Source organism: Lissotriton helveticus, chromosome 11 (assembly GCF_964261635.1).
Source record: "Lissotriton helveticus chromosome 11, aLisHel1.1, whole genome shotgun sequence".
NCBI classification, from domain to species: Eukaryota; Metazoa; Chordata; class Amphibia; order Caudata; family Salamandridae; genus Lissotriton; species Lissotriton helveticus.
Window position 1 is genome coordinate 183,956,389 of NC_136072.1, and position 16,602 is coordinate 183,972,990.

The following is a 16,602-nucleotide window of genomic DNA, read 5'->3' on the forward strand; positions in this document are numbered from 1 at the left end:
ATGGTAGTCTTCCAAGATGGCAGCCGAGCCCAGGGCCAAAAACCCACGTGACCCCAGATGCAAAACCGGAAGCTTTGTGATAGTTCATTTTGATGTCTCCTCAATAGGTTTTGGGCCCTTGCCTGTCGCGGATACTTGACCCACCCACGCGAGTAAGGTACAATTTTTATTGGGAGATCTGGGGGAATGCTGGGTGATAGGAAATTTGTGGATCCAAGATTCCAGAACTTTCCCAGATGGAAATTTGAGAACATTTTTATTTTTCTCAGCTAAATTGGAGGTTTGCAGGGGATTCTGTGTAGGAAAATGTTGGTGGACCCATGCAAGCCATACCTCCCCGGACTCCCCTGGGTCTCTAGTTTTCAGAAATGTGTGGGTTTAGTAGGTTTCTCTAGATGGCTGCCAAGCCCCAGGACAAAAACTCATGGGACCCCCCTTGCGAAGACAAGTTGGTTTGGGATATGTAATTTTGATGTTGCCTCAATAAGTTTTGGGCCATTGTCTGTTGTGGCTCCTTGACCCACACATGTGAGTGAGTTATCATTTTTATCGTCAGACCTGGGGGAATGCTGCGTGGGAGGAAATTTGTGGATCCAGGAAGATTTCAGAACTTTCCCGTACAGATATTTGAGAAAAAGGTGATTTTTTCAGCGCAATTTGAGGTTTGGAGGGGATTCTGGGTAGGATAATGTTGGGGGTCCCACGCAAGCCATACCTCACTGGACTCCCCAGGTGTCTAGTTTCCATAAATGTGTGGGTTTGGTAGGTTTCAGTGATGTCCGCCGAGCCCCGGGCCAAAAACTCATGGGACCCCCCTTGCAAATCCAGGTTGGTTTGTGATAGGTAATTTTGATATTGCCTTAATAGGTTTTGGGCCCTAGCCTGTCGTGGTTATTTGACCCACCCATGCAAGTGAAGTACCATTTTTCTCTGAAGACTTTGGGGAATGCAGGGTGGGTGGAAATGAGTGGATCCACGCAGATTCCATAACTTTCCACCACAGAACTGTGAGGAAAATGTGTTTTTTGCAAAAATAATTTAGATGTGCAAGGGATTCTGGGTTACAGAACTGGGTGAGAGCCAGTCAAATCACGCCGTCCTAGATTCACATAGGTGTCTAGTTTTCAAAAATGTATGGGTTTGCTAGGTTTCCCTAGGTGCCAGCAGAGCTAGGGTTAAAAAACTACAGCTAGGCACTTTGCAAAAAAAGGGACATTTTTCACTGTGAAATTGTGGTGTGTCCACATTGCGTTCTGCGCCATTTCCTGTCGCGGGCACTAAGTCTAACCACACAAGTGAGGTGCCATTTTTCTAGGAAGACTTTGGGAAAAGCGGGGTGTTTGGAAATTTGTGAATTTACGCAGATTCCAGAACTTTCCAAGATAGAAATGTGAGGAAAACGTGTTTTTTTTTCAATTTTTAAGGTTTGCAAAGGATTCTGGGTAACAGAACCTGGTGAGAGCCAGTCAAGTCACTCCATCCTGGATTTCCCTGGGTGTCTAGTTTAAAAAAATGTATGGGTTTGCTAGGTTTCCCTAGGTGCCGGCAGAGCTAGGGTTAAAAAATTACAGCTAGGCACGTTGCAAAAAAGGGACATTTTTCACTGTGAAATTGTGGTGTGTCCACGTTGCTTTTTGCGCAGTGTCCTGTCACGGACACTTGGCCTACCCACACAAGTGAGGTATCATTGTTCTCGGAAGACTTTGGGGAACGCGGGGTTGGTAGAAATTTGTGGATCCACGCAGATTTTCAGAACTTTCCACCACAGAAATGTGAGGAAAATTTGTTCGGTTTTTACACATTTTTAGGTATGCAAGGGATTCTGGGTAACAGACCCTGGTGAGAGCCAGTCTAGGCACCTCATCCTAGATTTCCCTGGGTGTCTAGTTTTCAAAAATGTATAGGTTTGCTAGGTTTCCCTAGGTGCCGGCAGAGCAAGGGTTCAAAAACTACATCTAGGCACTTTGCAAAAAAAGGATCATTTCACTGTGAAATTGTCTTGTATCCATGATGGGTTTTGTGCCATTTTCTGTTGCAGGCACTAGGCCTACCCACACAAGTGAGGTACCATTGTTATCGGGAGACTTAGGGTAAAAAAATTAATTGTAGAGCAACTGTTATTAACTATTGACTTTTGATGCATTTCTGTCTTCCAAATGAAAGACAAGGTGTAAAAAAAAAGTAATCTTGAAAAATGACCTATATTTCTCATGCTAGTATGGGTATTCCCAATTTTGGAAATGTGCAAAAATCTACTGTTTCTAAACTCTATATTTTGTTGCCATTTCAGAAATACATAGGTCATTTTCATACTGATTTTTCCATGTATACATTTTCCCAGAATAATTCTATATACCTGGTACATAATAAAAAATCATTGCAAGTCGCTGCTCAATTTTTCAAACATCTGTCATAATTAGAAGAAGTTACAGGTGAAAACATTGACACAAATGGCTGTTTTTTCAACTAATTTTCATTTTTCCTCTATTTAACTGTTAGTTTCTATAAAGAAAACTTGAAGGATCTACACAAATGACCCCTTGGTGAATTCAGAATTTTATCTACTTTTCTAAAATGTATAGCTTTCCAGATCTATTATTGCTTTCATACCCATTTCTACCATTAACTGGAAAGAGGTTGAAAGCACAACAAATAGCAAAAATAGGATATGTCCCAGAAAAATGCAAACAATTTGATTTTCTGACAAAAGTCTGTCATTCCATAAAAGCTGAGAAAATTGTGATTTCAGCCCCACAAACTCTTTTTTGATACCATTTGCAGGGAAAAAAACAGACACTTTAAGGTGCAGTACTTTTTTCCCCAACCCAAAAAAACAAAATGTAGCTGTATTTTGGCTAATTTCTGGGTTCCCTCCAGAGGAATCCACAAACCCTTGGTACCTTTAGAGTCCCCATGATGTTGTAAGAAAAGGACACACATTTGGCGAGGATACCTTATGTGGTCAAAAAGTTACAGGGGCCTAAACGCGAACTACCCCAAATAGCCAAAAAAAGACAGCACAGGGGGAAAAGGCCTAGCAGCGAAGGGGTTAAAGGGCTTCTTAAGTGGGTGGCGCAATCAGAGTTGCAGACCCACTAGTAGCACTTAATTTACAGACCCTGGGCACATGTAGTTCACTTTACTAGTGACTTATAAGTACATTAAATATGCACATTGTGGATAAGGCAATGTTTTAAGTACTGAGCACATGAACATTAGTGCTGTTGAACAGTAGTAAAGTTCTCAGAGTCATAAAGCCAACAAACACGAAGTCGTTAAAAATGGGAGGAGGAAGGCAAAGCCTTGAGTTACCCTGCAGAAATGGCGAGGTCCAACACCATACTAAACTCTGCCAGAAACCGGTCCTCGGAATCTTGTTTCCGGTCCAGGGAAGGCATGGCTTGGCGGTTCGGGCTGGACTGTTCCCATGAGGCACAGGGTCAGACTGATTTGCATATAGCCATGTCTGAACTGGGGTGGCAGAGTGGGCTAAAGAACGGTGATGGATCAAACCCAGATCTTTTGACTGGGTGTGAGTGTTTGATTGGTTCAGATGCTCCGTCCATCACCACCCCCTTTTGTACCGATATAACCATCCCAGCACATTAATTCTAGTTCTACTCCCTTCAAAAGCTGCAGTAATGACATCTGATGGCAAACAAGGTCTTAGCCGCCCAATTCTCACTATATTTGACAAAGTCATTGGTGGTAACCCTTACGCCAAAATCCAGCTATAGAGGTGTTTTACACCCATCAATGGAAATATTAACCCGGGGGTCACTGTAACATTTCTTGCTTGCAACGCTACCAACATCGACAACCTCTTTGGAAAGGACTAATCCTTTGACTGTATTTTCTAAACCTTCAATATTCTCGCTAACAGTTTTGTCTTGAACACTATTGACAGAGGTTCTCCTGGCAAAAGCATTACCTCTACATACTTTGCCCAAATGCCCAACTTTATTCCATTTCCAACATTCCTGTGTGATCGTTGGACAGTTCTTAAAATTTGACTCATGTGTAAGTGAGCTACATCTGAATTACTATGGGCCATATGTATGTAGCACTTTTGCGATCACATACACTGAGATTCGCAAATAAACGGTGTTTGCGATCGCAAAACACAGCTTTGCTATGTAAGAGACACATTCAGTACGGAAATTTGCTAATCACAAAATCAGCGATTAGCAAATTTGCGAATCATACAACTTAGCGATTATTCAGCGAATTCGCAAAATGTGGTCCAACAATAGCGAATATCCCAATTATAGAGCTCGCAATTTGCGAATTCGCAAAGCGGAATGCATGAAAAAATCGCAAATTGCAATTTGACGAAATTCGCAATTTAGAGAATCGCAATTACCACCAAGTCTGAGCAGGTGGTAACCAGGTGCAAACTATTTAAGGAGGCACACAATGCAACAGATTTCTTACACAATGGCTGGGCTGTATGTGATAGCCAGGACGCTGCGACTCAGACCTGCTGCACAGAGAAGGAGACGCCAGGAAAGGATCTTTCGAGCGCGCACAACCCTGTTCCAGCGAACTGAGGAGGAGATCCATACAAACTACAGGCTGAATGAGGAGAGCATCCTGGAATTATTAGAGGAGCTCAAACCTATACTTGAACACCCCACACGCAGGACTCACACCATCCCCACCCACATTCTGGTCCTGTTCTCACTGCACCTCTTGGCATCAGGTAGCTTCCAGGGGGAGATAGCCTCAGCAGGAGGGGTTTCACAGAGCGCATTTTCGTGCTTTTTCCACGCATTCCTTGATGCCACGGTACAGAGGCTGCATCACCACATCCACTTCCCCAGCACACCACAGGCACTAGACCAGACGAAGCAGGAGTTCTATCAAAGTGCACAATTTCCCCATATCATTGCATGCATAGATGGGACACATGTCGCCATACGACCCCCTACCCAGGCAGTACGCACAACGCTTTCATCTTCCGCCACAGTGGGATACACCATTGACTCAAAAGTGGGGAGTTTGGTGAGGGATACCTACATGGTAATTGTATATATACAAAGGACACACTAGTAAATGACAGCATTGGCAGGACAGTGTTTAACCATATTCTTCCCACCCCACAGGTGACAGTGCATATGCGGTCCATGAATTCATACTGACTCCTTACCTGAATCCTGTCAACGCTGGGGAACGGAGGTACAACAGTGCCCACATAGCAACCAGATGAACCATTGAGTGGACCTTCGGAATACTCAAGAGCAGATTCAGATGCCTACATAAGAGTGGAGGGGCACTACAATACAGCCCCCAGACCTGTTGCAAGATAGAGGTAGCATGTGCCATGCTGCAGAACAATGCCATCAGGAAAGGCACACCAGTGGAGATCAGTGAATCGGATTCATCAGATTAGGAGGGGCCTGCGCCAGGACGCATGCCAGCCGGTGTAATTGGTGCAGCTGCTGGGCGCCAGAGGTGAGATGAGATCACATAGAACTATTTCTAGGTAAGAAAATATGACACAATGCCAAATATCAATTATGAGACTGTTTTATTTCCTTTACTTCAGGATTAATAACGGCATACAGCCTGTGTAGCACACAATGTATTGTCCAATGCCCAGCACATGTTAGGATCACAGTGCGAATGAACAATCAGGAGCAAGTGTCCATGTACACTGGGTTGATGCACCCATCTCCTTGTCCAAGTTCGAGCACATCATAAGCGGCACTGTCTGCCGGTAGCCCCTGGCTGTGGGTGCACAGTGCCCTCTTCACCTGCCCCAGAAGCCCTTCTGTGACGCCCACTACGGCGCCTATCCGGGGTGGCGGGGTGTAATGCTGCTCCTGCCAGATTGGGCATTCTCGTCTGTTGGAGTGAGGACTCCTGGGCCAATAGTGCAAGCTGCCCGCAGCTCATCCACAGCACATGCCACCTGTACCAGGACCCTTGCGACCTCCTGGCTGTTGTGTGTCACCTCATGCTGCATACTGATGCTGCGCCTTCACAGCACATTTGATGGGATATAAATTCGATAAATACATGTTATTGGCCTAATATATACAATATAACCTTATAATCGCACGTTAGCATTGCATTATTCACATTGTATTATTATAGTTAGGAATGATTCTCTTTCTGTCTGCTCATTCCTATTGGTGTGACCGGAGCCATTTTGTTTTGTTTCTCTGTCTCAAGTACTGTTTCCCTGAACTCACGTGATTACGTTTTCCGCACGAAACCATGATGACCGACTTAGCTGTCTGCTCCACTCGCTAGTTTGTAGCTCAGGGAAACCCAAGGTCACACCTGCCCTTCTTGTGGGATGCGCACATTCTAGCAGATCCCGTTCCTGCACTCCTTGAGCTACAGATAGAAAGGGAGGCACCTTAATGACCTGCCCCCGGAATAGCTTAGGCCTAGCTACTAGCAATCAATTGTGCCTTATATGGATCTTCCTGCTGGCACACTGACAAGTTGGATCTTTCCTAGTAAGGAGACATCATGGTGTGTGTGTAATGTATATATGCTTTGTACGTTTTGCATGTTGTCAGTCTCCTCTGCGCACCTCCGAGGGTCGTGTAGACTGAGGTTCCCCTGTCAGGGCTTGTATTTTGCAGAATAAACGATTGAACCTTCTCCATTGCCGACTGACTTATTATGCATAAATAAGGTATATGGGCTATTGGTGAGTATAGTCCATTAGTGTAATATTTTGGTTCCTTCAGTTGGCGACTCCGCCGGGACTCCGCGATAGGGTCGTCCCCTCCTGTAAACAGGAGTAGAAGGGACAGGGAGGAGTTCTGGCTGAATGGGTGGACAGAGAGTGAATCCTGATTTGAAACACCCGCTTGTGGTACGAAAAACAAGAAATTCCACTCTCGAGCCCAGTATCCCTCCCAGCTGCTGAAGACCCTACGCCGGAGTCCTACGGGCTTAACCCGAGAGAAAAACAGACTGTGCCGGTCTGTCTAGGAGTCGGCAGTGGAGAATTCGCAATCGACCTGAGTGCATCAGGTGAGTGAATTTTGATTGCATTTGATGAGAAACACTTGGAAGAAGTGTCTCTTTGGTAGCGGTTAACTGCTTTTGGTGGTGGCCGGGGAATCCGGACCACAAGGAAATCTGGGGGTCTGCCGTTACGGGGAAGTGGCTGTGCGGGCGGATACCTCACGGACTTGTTTGGTGAAAACTTGGGACAACACCCGGTGCCTTAGCGGTGTACGGAATTACTCGCTCGGCCGAATCCTCTTCGGGAAAGCCCTGGGAGCAACTGGTTCAGCTAGGGTTCTGGAGCTGCGTGCCCAGACGCCCAGCCCAACCAGAACAGGACCATGGGATGGCCTGTAAGAGGGTTCGTGGTTCACCTACCAGGTGATCTCAGAACAGTCTAGCGACTGTTTCTTTTGTTGTTGAATTTTGTTAGTCCGGAATTCTGTTGAATCGATTTCCTGAGCAGGAGTCGACGGGCTCTGTTCGTTTTTGAAGAAGTCATTTGCATAGAATAAGTAACCAGTACTGAAAAGTTATTGCCTTACGACGCTTTACAGCACTTTATTGCGAGAAAATAGAAGTATATGAGAGTGTGAGTGGTGAGAAGGACACGTCCGAATGTGAATGGTTTCGGGCATATATGAGTAGAGTTGTGTGAATATTATAATAATGGCTTGTTTTAGTAAAATGTGTTTTGGGTGCTGCTGTCGGCAAAGTAAACGGCTGGAAGAAAGACAGCCTGCCCCTCCCGAGGGTAGCCCCAGTTTTGACATGTATGTGAAACACGGTCTTACACCGATTTGGTTTGATACAATTTGGAACAATTACACCAAAGATAATTCTGATTTGCAATGACCTCTAACGGGGTTGTTTGACAAGAAAAAGATTAATTACATCCAAAATAAATTGTTTATGAAGAAAAGCCGCCAGTCGATGTTTGACTCCTTGAACCTATGGTTGAAGGAGACAAAACGACGACGGATAAGGCAAGAGAAATTGGGAAAGCTTAAATCAGGACAGACAGTCACCCAGAAAGCTATAGCTTATCATAAAGGGAAGGTTGAAGAGAATATTGCGCAAATGGATAGGCAGTTCCGTTTAGAGACGGACAAAAGTTATGTGGCTCGACCCCATGCTGGAGATGAAATATAGGAATTATTAGAAGCACGACCACCCCCTCCTTATGCTCCGCAGGGGTTATACCCAGCCGTGCCTTTGGTACGAGCTGACCACATTGGAGCAATATCGGCCGCTGGAGCACCAGTAGGAACGGTTGCCACGGCCCGTGCTGACAGATCAGTAGGGAGTGCGTACTCCCCCCTCTCACTCTCCGACCGACTACCTCACCCTTGATATCCTTACAGTCGGACGCGGCTGTCCCTTCCCCTTCACACCCTGTATTTCTCTCCCCTCCAACTCAGACCGCCACAGATCCCCGATATACGGCTTACCTAGATACCACGCCCAAACGCCTTATACCTGACTTGAGTGATCAGCGAGTCTATACTAGGTCACTGTTGGGTACGGAAGAAAGGAAGGCCATAGTAGTTCAGGCATCCCAGTGGATGCGGAATGCCATTTACACCTTGGAAGACATTTGGAGCACTATGAAAGATTTTGAACCAGTTGCGCAGCAACTGGCTTTAGAGAATATGGCGATCCGATTAATTTCACTGTGGGAGCAGTGTTTCGAAGAGGGTATACCTCCTCAAATACTGCGTGATATAAGAGATCAAGCTTTTAAATTTCAATTACAGGCTGATGAAGTATATCAGAATGTAGCAACTCTTGTACATTACCGTGAACGAATGCATCGAAAGTGTGCCGATTGGGGAGCACAGTACCCCATGAGAGAGGTGCACCCCCTCTTTTATCCAGAACTACCTGAATTAAGGGATGCCAATAACCAAATAACTAGAGCTCGCGTGGATGCTAAGCTCCAGGAACAATGGGTTTATACCCCTTGGAAACGAAGAGAGGTCCTCACTCTAAAAGCTCAGCTCCCCGACCCCCGTAAAAATCCCACTGCCTATTATAAGGAACTAACTGAGGCCGCTAATTCTGCTATCATGACGATACCCGATATTGAGCTATTCTTTGGTCTCTTGATCCCAGTAGACATTTGGGGACAAATACATGACACGGACCATGTTCCCGAATTAGGAGGGACGTAGGACCAACTAAAAGCATGGGACAAGGAACGAAAGCCTGGAGAGAAACCTAGAGACGAAGTACTAGCAGTACCAGCTAAGATTATCACTTATATGCAGACTCTCCTCCCTCCTAGAAAAGTTGATTGTGACAAATTAACAGCCTGTAGACAGAAGAAGGATGAAAGTGTGTCGGATTTCTTTACTAGGTTTGAGAAAGTCTTTATAGATTTTAGTGGGCAGGACCTCTCCACTGAAGGTGGGGTACGGTTGTTCGTGAATAGGTTTGTCACAAATTTGCTCCCCGCAGTTATGTCCCGTCTCCAAGCAGCCGAGAGCACGTGGACTACGGCTGCCCCGTCAGTAATTCTCAGTATGGCTCAATATTATGAACATCGAGAGAATGAAAGTAAAGAGAAGTCAGAAAAGAAGACAAAGGACTTGAAGACTAGAGTTTTGTTGCAGCAAGTTAGTAGAGGACAGAACGCAGGACGGGGAGGGCATGGCTCATTTGGGAGGGGTGCGATGGTGGGAAGAGGTAGAGGGGTTCCCCTGAACATTGGTATAAATCAATGTTCCTATTGCAAACAGGAAGGGCACTGGAGGGCAGATTGCCCTCTGTTGCTGGCAAGGAATGGCCCATATAGAGGAAGAGGAAGGGGTTGAGGGAATATAGACCGCAATAGCATGAGACAAGAAGAGATGCAACATGAGGATTCCCGAAAAAATTACTTTGACAATCCCCAAACCAGACAGTACTACAACGAGAATTACAGGGACGATGGGTATGACTGACAGGATTATGCATGAGACAGCCAAGGACAGAGCGGGGGCCACTTTACAGTACCAATTGACCAGGAGGGACCTTATGTAGAAGGGGAACTGTTGGGAACATCGGGAAAATTTCTAGTGGATACTGGGGCAATGAATAGCTCAGTTGCCCATACACTGGTCCCAGGGGCTGCTCTGTCTGGCCAAAATAACGTATCAGTGGGATTCTCTGGAATACCTGTGGTTAGCCCCGTTTCTAAACCTCTGCCTCTCACTATAGGCCCCATTTCTATACATTCGCCTTTTCTGTTAACTTCGAATTGTGGAGAAAATCTTTTAGGTCTGGATATTTTGAAAAAATTAAATGCACAGATTTATTGTTACCCCGATGGTGTCTACTTAACAATGCAGACACCACCCTCGAATGCATCTCAATATTTTGTTAAGAACGAAAGCCTTCCTCCTGAGTTTTCTACGATTCCTCGGACACTGTGGGCTACAGGAGACACTGATGTAGGTTTGTTAAGAACAGTCCCCGTGTCAATAACTTTGAAACCTAATGTGCAGCTGCCTCGCATTCCTCAGTATAAAATTTCACCAGAAGGTGAACAGGCCTCGTTGCACATTATTCATGACCTCATTCGGAAGGGAGTAGTAGAGGAGACAGCTGCTAAAGTTTGTAACAGCCCGATTCTACCGATTTTGAAGAAAACACCAATTGATGGGGCCCCGGATTATAAAAATACATATCGTTTTGTAATTGACCTCCGAGAGGTCAACAAAATTGTGGTCCCACAATACCCAGTGGTACCCGATATTACTGCAATTCTGACCCCCCTACAGCTCAGTATTTTTCAGTAATCAACCTAAAAAATGCTTTCTTTAGCATTCCAATTCACCCTGATAGCAGACATATCTTCGGATTCTCATTAGCTGGCCGAAGCTTTAGATTTACACGTGCACCTCAAGGCTATACAGAGAGTCCTAGCATTTACAGCCAAGCCTTGAAAACAGTCCTCGATGAATTAATTTTGCCCGCGGGGAATACGATCATCCAGTATGTGGATGACATCATGGTGGCCTTCGATACAGAAAAAGGCTGTAAGGAGGCCACGGTTAAATTGCTAAAACATTTAGCTGAAAAGGGTAATAAAGTGTCTCTTTCTAAATTCCAATATTGTCGACAGGAAGTGACGTATCTTGGCCACTTACTGTCGAAGGCAGGGAGACGATTGACTCCAGAGTGAATATCTGTGATAACTAACATGTCTGTACCTCGTACTCAACGTGATGTTCGTGCTTTTCTTGGCATAACTTCTTACTGTCGCCAGTGGATTCCTAACTATTCACTCCTCTCTAAACACTTGTTGTATTTGACAACCAAAGATGTGCATGAACCCCTACCCTGGACGGATGAATGTCAAGAAGCCTTTGATTCTTTAAAGTCTGCTCTTTGTTCTGCACCGGTCTTGGGTACTCCAGATTACCGAAAGCCTTTTTCACTTTATGTGCACGAGGTGGACGGTTGTTCGCTCTAATTGTTAACACAGGGTTTTGGCGGAAAGCAAAGACCATGTGTATTCTTTTCATCAGTCCTGGATACTGTTGCACGAGCCCTCCTGAGTTGCCTGAGGGCCACTGCTGCAGTATCCGTGGCCATCCGGCAATCGGAAGGAATAGTTCTGAATACAGATCTCACAGTCCTGGTACTGCATGCTGTGGATATCCTTTTGAACAGAACCAAGACCCAGCACCTTACGAGTGCTCGATTGACAGGGTATGAGCTATTTTTGTTTGCACCCCATATCACAATTAAAAGATGAGCCACTCTGAACCCAGCCACATTACTGCCCCTTCCTTCCGATGATGAAAAGGACGATGTCCATGACTGTATATTTAGAACAGAAGAGGAAACGAAGGGGCACATAGATCTTACTGACACACCTCTTCCTGAACCCCAAGGGGAGTTGTATGTAGATGGCTCTTGTTTTAAGTTACCAGATGGTACTGCGACAGCTGCATATGCTGTTACGATATTAAAAACTGTGGTGGAGACCGCAATGATTTCTCATCACTCTCATCACTCAGCCCAGGCAGCTGAACTAATAGCCCTGTTAAGAGCATGTGAATTGAGTGAAGGGCAGGTGAACATTTTTACGGACAGCCAGTACGCCTTTGGCATGGCCCATAGCTTTGGGAGGCTGTGGAGGGAGAGGGGTTCCTTTACCACACATGGCCAGAAAATTCAACATGGCGCTTTAATTGACCGATTGTTATTTGCTTTGACATTACCAGAGAAAGTGGGCATTATTAAGTGTAGCGCCCACAAGAAAGTCATCGATTCTACTGGAAAGGGAAACGTTTTTGCTGATTCAGTAGCGAAAGAGACAGCCCGGACCAGAATGAACACCATGTTCCCTAGTACATCGGCCCGGTGGGTAGCAGAAACATCCCTTTTTGATAACACCATCGAAACGGTGAGAGAACTACAGAAGGAAGCAACAATAGATGAAGTACAGAGATGGGAACAGGAAGTAGGGAAATTAGATAAGAATGATTGTTGGATAGATCTATCTGAGAAGCAGCGATGGTTACTACCTAATGCATTGGTATATGCTGTAGTGACCATGGCCCATGGTCCGGCCCACATAGGTGCGAAAGGAATTTGTGCTGTGTTAGACCCAGTATGGAACAACCCAAACATTCTCAAAACTGCAGCACATATAGTGAAATATTGCCCGGTGTGTTTACGTCATAATCCTGGAGGTAGAGAATCTGTTTTGAGTGGAAATTTTGCCCCACCGTCTTTGCCTTTTGAGGTAATACAAATTGATTATATCCAGATGGAAAGAGTGAATAATCTGAAGTATGTATTAGTGGTGGTATGTGCTTTTAGTAAATGGGTTGAAGCCTACCCCACTAAAGAAGCCACTGCAGTTGCAACTGCCAAAGCCCTGGTTAAGGAGTACTTACCCCGATATTGCGTGCCCCGGGTCATCTGGTCCGACAATGGGCCTCATTTTAATGCCCAGCAAGTACGAAGTGTTTGTGAAGGGCTGCAGATAAAACATAAGTTCCATGCCGCCAGACATCCCCAGTCGGCTGGTCTGGTTGAAAAGTATAACGGCACTTTGAAATTAAAAATGGCTAAAATCTGTGAGAGTACTGGACTAAAATGGCCCGACGCACTCCCATTGGCACTGCTGTCCCTAAGGACAACCCATCACACTAGAACTGGATTGTCCCCAAATGAAGTGATCTTTGGCTGCCCCGCCAATGTGTGGGGAGTCCCCAGACCCCGATCCTTTAGGGATATTGATTACCCTTTGATGACAGACTACCTGTACGCGTTGACTAAAGATTTGGGTTCTATTCATCAACAGGTATCAGACACATTGCAGCCACTACCGGAGGGTCCTGGACATCGATTGGAACCTGGTCAGTGGGTACTGGTGAAGAATTATCAATGGAAATCGAGTTTGGAGCCGAGGTGGTCAGATCCCTACCAGATCCTCTTGGCAACAAGGACGGCGGTGAAAGTGCATGGAAGAAAACACTGGATCCATGTCACTCATCTAAAACGCCTGCCGTTGCCTCTGCCATTTGATATACGGAACCAAGAAGGAGTTTCGAGCCAGGAAGGAGAGCTGATTCAAAGTTTTGTGCCCTTTTCAGATGCCCAGGAGATAGGGCAACCGAGTGAGGTGTTGCCCGCAGTTGAAAGTGCGACAGCTCAATCAGCGGAAGCTGTTACTCCCAGGGCACCACAGGTCTTGAATGCATCAGATGCCCATGCAGCAGAATTTTTTCCTGACCAGGAGCAACCTGGCCGTTGTAAATACGACCTGCGGCCCCGAAAACAGCGCGGAACCCCAGTTTCCAATGGTAGGAGTTAGACAGAGACTTGAGTTGAGAAACATCGGATAGAACTACTGGGGTACTGAGCGAGACACTGGACTGAACTCGTTGAGAGCTTGGAACATTGTGTTAAATAGCTCTGTTCAGAAAGAAAGACTGAGTTAAGGGCAGCGGTCGTACTACTGAGATATAAAAGTTGGTTCTTTTGATGAACGATAGGAGTCTGCCTGTGAGACTCTAACGGACACAGGGAGAAGATCCCTCAGTGGAAAGAAGAACCCTCTGGTGGTGTGCGTGCTTTCTGGATACAAAGATTAGATTTGGACTTCTAGAGAGGAACCGAGTTAGACTTGGACTTATAGAGAGCATGTTTCCTTTTGCCCGATTTGCTATGGAGGATGAACAACCACTTGCCCCTCGACGGTTTATTGATAATATGCAATCATTTTCCAGATGGCCCACCAGAGTGAAGGTGGCATTTGTTGCTTTTATTGTTATAATCACAGTAATTTTGATGTGTGTATTTGTGTATTTAGAATTCTAGCACCCTGTACAGAAACTGCTAGGAACTACCCCTGCCCCGGAGGAACACCTCTTTTATTCCTTACCTCCACATAAGGCTAGACACAGAGAAACTTATGCGAAAAATGTTTTTATCGAAATGTTACATCAGACCCATAGCACAACCAACAAGACGAATTGTTGGGTCTGTGGATTACTCCCGTCAGTAATGCATCAGCATGAACTATTCATTTCCCTACCTTTGTCCCACTTAGCTAGCTGTGAAGGCTGGTTCCAATTATTGTCGCTGATGTATTCTCACTATGTAGCTGAACCTAAGATATATACAGAAAAAGATTACGAGGCCATTTTGAAGTATATAGAGCAGCACCAAGGATTTGATGCCGAGGGAAATGGAGGAGAGGGATCCTTGGACCCAAATGCTTGTATGAATGTATACACTGAATATAGAAATGCTACCTGGTTACAAGAGGAAATGCAGGATTTTGAACTTTTCAATTCCACCATGTATTTTCAGCACTTTAAAGAACGAAATGTAACTAATGATAAAGCTTTGCCAATTCCTATTATAAATGGTACTTCCCCCTTTTGCATACAGGGACAAGGTCACATTAAGGTAGGAAGCAGTAGATTTAATTACACTTACACCTTGCAGACATACAGCACCCCTCCGGTGATTACTCCCCCTAATGTATATTTCGTGTGCGGTGAAAACGCATACACGTGGCTTCCCCGGGGATGGGCTGGGCAGTGTTACCTTTCATTCCTCTACCCCCCAGTTTATATTGCCCCATCTGATTATCATAAGACACATCAACTAGTTAGAAGAGAGATAGAATCTAACCGGAGTATTAGGAGTTTCGATACTGATAGTACTGATCAGACTGACACCTCCTTGCAACAGTTTGAAGACTCTGCTAAAGGCCTCACCCCTTTTTGGGGAGCGATTTTCAATAGCCGGAGTATAAGACGCCTGTCAAGAATAGTGGAAAATGTGGTTCAGACCCCTACTGGGATTCTGACCAATATTACTGTTGAGCTTCAGGCTACGAGGCTTGTTTCGCTTCAGAACCGAATGATTCTTGACGTCATCCTCGCAGATAGGGGTGGAGCCTGCCGCGTGATCGGCAGCTCTTGTGTTTTCATTCCTGATTCGGCCCCAACCACACATCTTGCAATTCAGAAGTTGCACCGGTTAGCTAGTGAAGCACATGTCGACAATGGTACTTGGTCCCTTAGTGGATGGTTCTGGGGTCTTTTGTCTACCTGGGGTTGGAAAATATTTATGATTCTTGCTGGAGCCTTTGGAGTCATATTCACTTGCTGTCTATGTCTCCATTGTGGCCCGGCTTGCTGTTCTTTCTGTGCGGCTAGAATAACGTCTGCCTTGAACATGTCCCGTCAGGCCAAAATCGAACAACAAATGATTCAGAAGGAGGTTTCAGATCTTATGCAGATCGATGAGGGAGTGTTCGTAGAATAAATCTAGTTATATTGGCTATAGTAGGCCAAAAGGGCCGTCTGATGGGATATAAATTCGATAAATACATGTTATTGGCATAATATATACAATATAACCTTATAATCGCACATTAGCATTGCATCATTCACATTGTATCATTATAGTTAGGAATGATTCACTTTCCGTCTTCTCATTCCTATTGGTGTGACCGGAGCCATTTTGTTTCGTTTCTCTGTCTCAAGTACTGTTTCCCTGAACTCACATGATTAAGTTTTCCGCACGAAACCATGATGACCGACTTAGCTGTCTGCTCCACTCGCTAGTTTGTAGCTCAGGGAAACCCAAGGTCACACCTGCCCTTCTTGTGGGATGCGCACATTCTAGCAGAGCCCGTTCCTGCACTCCTTGAGCTACAGATAGAAAGGGAGGCACCTTACTGACCTGCACCCAGAATAGCTTAGGCCTAGCTACAAGCAATCAATTGTGCCTTATATGGATCTTCCTGCTGGCACACGGACAAGTTGGATCTTTCCTAGTAAGGAGACATCATGGTGTGTGTGTAATGTATATATGCTTTGTACGTTTTGCATGTTGTCAGTCTCCTCTGCGCACCTCCGAGGATCGTGTAGCCTGAGGCTCCCCTGTCAGGGCTTGTATTTTGCAGAATAAACGATTGAACCTTCTCCATTGCCGACTGACTTATTATACATAAATAAGGTATATGGGCTATTGGTGAGTATAGTCCATTAGTGTAATATTTTGGTTCCTTTACATTGGTTGCTGAGGAAAGGCGGTTGACTCCCCTTGTGTAGAGGTCTAGGCGCTGCATCTCCCTGCGCCTAGCAGCACGATCTGCCCTCTGTTCAG